The following is a 7,060-nucleotide window of genomic DNA, read 5'->3' as shown; positions in this document are numbered from 1 at the left end:
GTCTGTTGCTGAGAAGATGATGGAAAAGGCTTGCTATTGCTCAGCCTATTGCATCCACCATTGTTAAAGCCTTGTTGAGGCTTTTGTTGATCCTTCCATGAGAAATTTGGATGATTTCTCCATGATGAATTATAAGTGTTTCCATAAGGTTCACCCATGTAATTTACCTTTGCTATTGCAGGGTTCTCAGGATCATAAGCTTCTTCAGAAGCTGCCTCTTTAGTATTGTTGGATGCATTTTGCCATCCATTCATACTTTGAGAGATCATGTTAACTTGCTGAGTCAACACTTTGTTCTGAGCCAATATGGCATTCAGAGCATCAATTTCAAGAACTCCCTTCCTCTGAGGCGTCCCATTATTCACGAAATTCCTCTCAGAAGTGTACATGAATTAGTTATTTGCAACCATGTCAATGAGTTCTTGAGCTTCTGTAGGTGTTTTCTTTAGGTGGATGGATCCACCTGCAGAATGGTCCAATGACATTTTCGAAAAATTAGATAGACCATAATAGAGTATATATAATATGGTCCATTCTGAAAACATGTCAGATGGACATCTTTTGGTCAACTGCTTGTATCTTTCCCAAGCTTCATAGAGGGATTCACCATCTTTTTGTTTGAAGGTCTGAACATCCACTCTAAGCTTACTCAGCTTTTGAGGAGGAAAGAATTTATCCAAGAAGGCCGTGACCAGCTTATCCCAGGAGTCCAGGCTATCCTTAGGTTGTGAATCCAACCATATTCTAGCTCTGTCTCTTACAGCAAAAGGGAAAAGCATGAGCTTGTAGACTTCAGGATCAACTCCATTCGTCTTAACAGTCTCACAAATCTGCAAGAACTCAGTTAAAAACTAGTAAGGATCTTCAGATGGAAGTCCATAAAACTTGCAGTTCTGTTGCATTAAGGCAACTAGCTGAGGTTTCAGCTCAAAATTGTTTGCTCCAATGGCAGGAATGGAGATGCTTCTTCCATCAAATTTGGACGTTGGTTTGGTAAAGTCACAAAGCATCCTTCTTGCATTATCATTATTGGGTTCGGTTGCCATCTCCTTCTCTTGTTCAAAAATTTCTGAAAGATTACTTCTGGATTGTTGTAATTTAGCTTCTCTTAGTTTCCTCTTCAAAGTCCTTTCAGGTTCAGGATCAGCTTCAACAAGAATGCTTTTGTCCTTGTTCCTGCTCATATGAAAGAGAAGAAAACAAGAAAATAAAAAGGAATCCTCTATGTCACAGTATAGAGATTCCTTTATGTTAGTAGAAAAAGAAAGGGGAGAAGAGTGAAGAAGAGTAGGTTTGGATATTTTAGATGAAGAGAGGTGAAGAGAAGTGTTAGTAAATAAATAATTAAATAGAATAAGAGAGAAGAGATAGAAAATTCGAAAATGATTTTAAAAAGGGGTTAATAATTTTTGAAAATTAGAGATGAGATAAGATAAGATTAAAATTAAAATTTAAAACAAAAAAAAGAATTTTTGAAAAAGAGATGAGATATTTTTGAAAATTAGAGTGGGAAAAGTAGTTAGGTGGCTTTGAAAAAGATAAGAAACAAACAAAAAGTCAAATAGTTAGTTAAAAAAGATATTAAAATCAAATTTGAAAAGATTAGAAGATAAGAAGTTAGATAAGATATTTTAAAATCAAATTTTGAAAAAGATAAAATTTTTGAAAAAGATATGATAAAAGATAAAAAGATTTAATTCAAAAATTTAAAATTACTTACTTCACTAACAAGAAACTACAAGATAAGATTCTAGAACTTAAAGATTGAACCTTTCTTAACAAGAAAGTAACAAACTTCAAATTTTTGAATCAATCACATTAATTGTTAGTGAGTTTTCGAAAATTTGATATAAAGATAAGAAAAAGATTTTGAAAATATTTTGAAAAAGATTTTTAGAAATTTTCGAAAATAATAAAAAAAATGAAAAAGATATGATTTTTAAAATTGAAAATTTGACTTGACTTGTAAGAAATAACTAATTTTAAAAATTTTTGACCAAGTCAATCCAAAATTTTGAAAATTTGGAGAGAAAAAAGGAAATGATATTTTTTTGATTTTTGAATTTTTAAAGATGAGAGAGAAAAACATAAAAATGACTCAAAACATGAAAATTTTGGATCAAAACACATGATGCATGAAAGAACACTATGAATGTCAAGATGAACACCAAGAACACTTTGAAGATCATGATGAACATCAAAAACATAATTTTGAAAAAATTTTGATGCAAAGAAAACATGCAAGACACCAAACTTAGAAATCTTTAATGCATGGACTCTAACAAACGAAAAATGCATATGAAAAACAACAAACAACACAAAACAAGAAAACATCAAGATCAAACAAGAAGACTTGTCAAGAACAACTTGAAGATCATGAAGAACACCATGAATGCATGAATTTTCGAAAAATACAAAAAAAAATTTTAAAAGCATGCAATTGACACCAAACTTAAAAATTGACTCAAGACTCAAACAAGAAACACAAAATATTTTTTATTTTTATGATTTTATGAATTTTTTTGTATTTTTATTTTTTTCGAAAAACATTATTTAGAAAAACGAAAAATAAAAAATTTGGAAAATTTTTTTTGAAAACCTTTTGAAAATAAAATTACCTAATCTGAGCAACAAGATAAACCGTCAGTTGTCCATACTCGAACAATCCCCGGCAACGGCGCCAAAAACTTGGTGGACGAAATTGTGATTCATTTGTTATTGTATTTTGTAAAATTCATTGCTTTTTCTTTCCCTGGCAATGGCGCCAAAAACATGATGCCAATACCATGGTTCACAACTATGTGTGGTGATAACTCCGTTCAACTTAACCAGCAAGTGTACTGGGTCATCCAAGTAATACCTTACGTGAGTAAGGGTCGATCCCACAGAGATTGTTGGTATGAAGCAAGCTATGGTCACCTTGTAAATCTCAGTTAGGCAGATTAAATTGATTTATGATAGGTTCGAAAATTAATAATAATAAACAGAAAATAAAATAGGATAGAAATACTTATGTAAATCAATAGTGGGAATTTCAGATAGGCGTATGGAGATGCTGAGCTTCTCCTGAATCTCTACTTTCTTATTACATTCATCCAATCCTTCTTACTCCTTTCCATGGCATAATTGAGGACATGATTGTCAAGGTTGGGCCATTTGCCTTTCCAACTGACTTTGTGGTGCTGGAAATGGAGGAGCACAAGAGTGCAACTCTCATTCTAGGAAGACCCTTCCTAGCAACTGGACGAACTCTCATTGATGTACAAAAAGGGGAAGTAACCTTGAGAGTCAATGAGGATGAGTTCAAGTTGAATGCTGTAAAAGCCATGCAGCATCCAGACACACCAAATGACTGCATGGGCGCTGATATTATTGACTCTCTGGTAGAAGAGATCAATATGGCTGAAAGCCTAGAATCAGAGCTTGAGGACATCTTCAAAGATGCTCAACCTGATCAGGAAGAACTAGAGGAGGCAAAGGAATTTTCAAAAATTCCTCAAGAGGAGGATAAGCCTCCCAAGCCTGAACTCAAACCACTACCACCATCCCTGAAATATGCATTTCTGGGAGAGAGTGACACTTTTCCAGTGATTATAAGCTCTGCTTTAAATTCACAGGAAGAGGAAGCACTGATTCAAGTGCTAAGGACACATAAGACAGCTCTTGGGTGGTCCATAAGTGATCTTAAGGGCATTAGGCCAGCTAGATGCATGCACAAGATCCTGTTGGAGGATAATGCCAAACCAGTGGTCCAACCACAGAGAAGGCTAAATCCTGCCATGAAGGAGGTGGTGCAGAAAGAAGTCACTAAATTACTAGAGGCTGGGATTATTTATCCTATTTCTGATAGCCCCTGGGTGAGCCCTGTCCAAGTTGTTCCCAAAAAGGGAGGCATGACAGTGGTTCATAATGAAAAAAATGAACTGGTTCCTACAAGGACAGTCACAGGGTGGCGCATGTGTATTGACTACAAAAGGCTCAACACAGCCACCAGAAAGGATCATTTTCCTTTACCATTCATAGACCAAATGCTAGAAAGACTAGCTGGCCATGATTATTACTGCTTTTTGGATGGCTATTCAGGCTACAACCAAATTGCAGTAGATCCTCAAGACCAAGAGAAAACAGCATTCACTTGCCTTTCTGGTGTGTTTGCCTATAGGAGGATGCCCTTTGGTCTGTGCAATGCACCTGCAACCTTTCAGAGGTGCATGCTTTCTATCTTCTCAGATATGGTAGAGAAATTTCTGGAAGTCTTCATGGATGACTTTTCAGTATATGGAGACTCATTTAACTCCTGTCTAAATCACCTAGCACTTGTCTTGAAAAGATGCCACGAGACTAACCTGGTTTTAAACTGGGAGAAATGTCACTTTATGGTGACTGAAGGAATTGTTCTTGGGCACAAAATTTCAAACAAGGGAATAGAGGTGGATAAGGCAAAGGTAGAGGTAATTGAAAAATTACCACCACCTGCCAATGTTAAGGCAATCAGAAGCTTTCTGGGGCATGCAGGGTTCTACAGAAGGTTTATAAAGGATTTTTCAAAAATTGCAAAACCTCTGAGTAACCTGTTAGCTGCTGACACACCATTTGTGTTTGACACACAGTGTCTGCAGGCGTTTGAGACCCTGAAAGCTAAGCTGGTCACAGCACCAGTCATCTCTGCACCAGATTGGACATTGCCATTTGAACTAATGTGTGATGCCAGTGACCATGCCATTGGTGCAGTGTTGGGACAGAGGCATAACAAGCTTCTGCACGTCATTTATTATGCCAGCCGTGTTCTAAATGACGCACAGAAGAACTACACAACCACAGAAAAAGAGTTACTTGCAGTGGTCTATGCCATTGACAAGTTTAGATCCTATCTAGTGGGATCCAAGGTGGTTGTGTACACTGACCATGCTGCTCTTAAATATCTACTCACAAAGCAGGATTCAAAACCCAGGCTCATCAGATGGGTGTTGCTTCTGCAAGAGTTTGATATAGAAATAAGAGACAGAAAAGGGACAGAGAACCAAGTAGCTGATCATCTGTCCCGAATAGAACCAGTAGCAGGGGCGTCCCTCCCTTCTACTGAGATTTCTGAGACTTTCCCAGATGAGCAACTATTTGCCATTCAGGAAGCTCCATGGTTTGCAGATATTGCAAATTTTAAAGCCGTGAGGTTCATTCCCAAAGAGTACAGCTACGTGCAGAGAAAGAAATTAATTTCAGATGCCAAGTACTACCTCTGGGATGAACCATATCTCTTTAAGAGATGTGCTGACGGAGTGATCCGCAGGTGTGTACCTAGAGAAGAAGCACAAAGGATCCTATGGCACTGCCATGGATCACAGTATGGAGGACATTTTGGAAGTGAGCGAACAGCCACTAAAGTCCTCCAATGTGGCTTCTACTGGCCTACTCTCTATAAAGATTCCCGAGAGTTTGTGCGTAACTGTGACAGTTGCCAAAGAGCTGGTAACCTGCCTCATGGATATGCCATGCCTCAACAAGGGATATTAGAGATAGAATTGTTTGACGTATGGGAAATTGACTTCATGGGGCCATTCCCACCATCATACTCAAACACTTACATTCTGGTGGCAGTGGACTATGTGTCTAAGTGGGTAGAAGCAATTGCTACACCCACTAATGATACAAAGACCGTACTGAAATTCCTCCAGAAAAACATTTTCAGCAGGTTTGGCGTTCCCAGAGTGCTAATCAGTGACGGGGGCACTCATTTCTGCAATAAACAGCTACACCTTGCTATGGTTAGATATGGAATTAGCCACAAAGTGGAAACTCCGTATCATCCACAGACAAATGGGCAAGCTGAAGTCTCTAACAGAGAACTAAAAAGAATCCTAGAACGGACTGTGATAGCCCGAAGAAAGGATTGGGCAAAGAGCTTGGATGATGCTCTGTGGGCATACAGAACAGCATTCAAGACTCCTATAGGAACCTCCCCATACCAACTGGTGTATGGGAAGGCCTGTCATTTGCCTGTGGAACTGGAACATAAAGCCTACTGGGCAACCAGATTCCTAAACATGGATGCACAGTTAGCTGGTGAAAAAAGACTGCTCCAGCTAAATGAGCTAGAGGAGTTCAGACTCAATGCCTTTGAAAATGCAAAAATTTATAAGGAAAAGGCAAAGAAATGGCATGACAAGAAGTTGTCAACCAGAGTCTTTGAGCCAGGACAAAAAGTTCTGCTCTTCAACTCTAGGCTCAGACTGTTTCCAGGAAAACTCAAATCCCGTTGGAGGGGTCCGTATGTGATTACAGGAGTGTCACCATATGGGTATGTTGAGCTTCAGGATATTGATTCTGATAAAAAGTTCATTGTTAATGGACAGAGAATCAAACATTATCTTGAAGGCAATTTTGAGCAGGAATGCTCAAAACTGAGACTTGAGTGATTCTCAGTAAAAGTCCAGCTAAAGACAGTAAAGACGTGCTTGCTGGGAGGCAACCCAGTCATTAGGAGGTTATATGATTAGTTCTTACAGAGGCAAATATCAAAAATGAAGGAATTCACAGAGTTACAGAAGGATTCAGCTCAAAAAGCAGAGAAAATGAGCTTACTGGCGAAAAAACGCCAGTAAGGGGCATTTTGGGTGTTAAACGCCAGAATGGGTACCATTCTGGGCGTTTAACGCCAGGAATGGTGCCATTTTGGGCGTTAAACGCCAGAATGGGCACCATTCTGGGCGTTTAACGCCAGGTGTGCAGCATCCTGGGCGTTTTGAAAAACGCCCAGTGATAAAGGCTTTCTGGCGTTTAACGCCAGCCAGGGCACCTGGCTGGGCGTTAAACGCCCAAAAGGGGTAGCAATTGGGCGTTAAACGCCAGAATGGGTGCCATTCTGGGCGTTTAACGCCAGAAAGGTGGGGGACCACATTTTTGTTTTCAACTCAATTTTTTTCAAACTTTCCTCTTTTTACCCATACTCTTCTACATAAATGCACTTCAACCTTTCATCATTCACTTTCAAATCTTCACAAATCAAAACCATTCTTCAAATCTATTTCAAATTAATCCTGAATCTTCTTCAAAAACTCACCCT

At 38.5% G+C, this 7,060-nt stretch overlaps 1 non-coding gene across 1 annotated transcript; it reads left to right on the top strand.

Annotated features, from left to right (window-relative positions):
• The first annotated feature begins 543 nt into the window (after positions 1-543).
• Positions 544-647, top strand: LOC112766178 (small nucleolar RNA R71). Its single transcript, XR_003184173.1, has one exon. It is a non-coding gene; the product is annotated as a small nucleolar RNA R71 (small nucleolar RNA).
• Positions 648-7,060: the final 6,413 nt, after the last annotated feature.

This window comes from Arachis hypogaea, chromosome 2, assembly GCF_003086295.3.
Source record: "Arachis hypogaea cultivar Tifrunner chromosome 2, arahy.Tifrunner.gnm2.J5K5, whole genome shotgun sequence".
In the NCBI taxonomy this organism is placed as follows: Eukaryota; Viridiplantae; Streptophyta; class Magnoliopsida; order Fabales; family Fabaceae; genus Arachis; species Arachis hypogaea.
Note: the sequence above shows the minus strand (reverse complement) of the source record. Positions and strands in the feature narration are given on the sequence as shown.